Source organism: Micropterus salmoides, unplaced genomic scaffold (assembly GCF_014851395.1).
Source record: "Micropterus salmoides isolate LMB-PRFRI ecotype aquatic unplaced genomic scaffold, ASM1485139v1 Ms_hic_scaffold_2, whole genome shotgun sequence".
Classification (NCBI taxonomy): Eukaryota; Metazoa; Chordata; class Actinopteri; order Centrarchiformes; family Centrarchidae; genus Micropterus; species Micropterus salmoides.
In genome coordinates, this window is record NW_024041150.1 from 54,985,832 (window position 1) to 54,987,013 (window position 1,182).

At 38.8% G+C, this 1,182-nt stretch overlaps 1 long non-coding RNA gene across 1 annotated transcript; it reads right to left on the bottom strand.

The window, feature by feature from the left end:
- Positions 1 to 699: 699 nt before the first annotated feature.
- Positions 700 to 1,132, bottom strand: LOC119912792. Its single transcript, XR_005446245.1, has 3 exons — positions 1,093 to 1,132; positions 858 to 959; positions 700 to 759 (listed from the first exon to the last, which is right to left on the bottom strand). It is a non-coding gene; the product is annotated as an uncharacterized LOC119912792 (long non-coding RNA).
- Between the last annotated feature and the right edge of the window lie 50 nt (positions 1,133 to 1,182).

Sequence of the window (1,182 nt, forward strand, 5' to 3'; positions counted from 1 at the left end):
GTGCAGAAACCGTCACTATGGAGTTTTGGTAAAAGCTGAAATGGAAGTGCAGAGAAGTGTGTAACACTCTGTCTCCTTAAGGGGGCGTTCAAGTTGGAATTTACAACTGGAAACTGGGAAAATCCAACTTCATGTGTCAAATGCAGCATTATTACCTGCTGTTCTGACTCTGCCTGCCTGGATCAAGTAAAACTGAACTTGGTCTTTATATTTCCTGTCTCTGACACGTGGGAACGGCTTCACCACTGCCAGTTTCCTCTGAAACATGACAGTTAGAATAAACTATATTTAGATTCACACTGAGCCTCAAGTTCACACTTTGTATTTGTGACAATGACCCGTTTCACCACATGAAAGGAAGAAGAAGAAGGTGCAAAGAGCTCTGGAGGTGTTAAACCTCTACAGAAATATAGGAGTTAAAATGACTGCATATCAAACAATAACAGCTGATACAGAAATAAGAGTAAAAACTAATACATGTTTAACTACAACACAGCACTAGCACATTAAAGTGCCTGACAGCAAGTTCATCAAGCTAAATGTCCCATATATTATCATAAAATAATTCAAATAATAAAACATTTATCAGTTCTCAGTGTAAATTACCTGTAATGATATGAGCTGTAACTACACTGTGGTCTCTTATTTGTTTGGTTAGTTGACGGTGGCGTAGAGGTCGCTGGGATCAGCTGAGGCTCCAGCAGAAGAAGAGGAAGCTTTCACGCTGCTGTAGGTCACTGTGTTGTTGTCAGGTAGTCTCTGGTTACCTGGTAAATAAATCACAGAGAAATATTTCAGCTCTAAACTTACAGGTTATGTTAATCAGTGTGAACAAATGTTGGTGTGAATGTTCTCACCTCGAGCTCTGATGAGAAGAACAGTAATCACAGTAATTAGGAGGAGTTCAGCCACACGCATAACCAACATTATGTAGTCCAGAGCAGAACAATCTGTACGAGCTGTAGAACAGAAAAAAATCAACAAGAACTAAATAAAAGACTAAAATAAAATGTTAGATTAATATGTTTATTATGGGGAGAGAAAGAGGCTGACAGGAAGACAGAGAGACTCCAGAGAAAGATGAGTTACTACCTTGTAGTTTTGTTGAAGTATCATTAGTTGTTGTTGTGGCTGTAACTGATTTTGTGTTTTCAGTTGTTGTTGTTGTTTGTGCGTCACCTG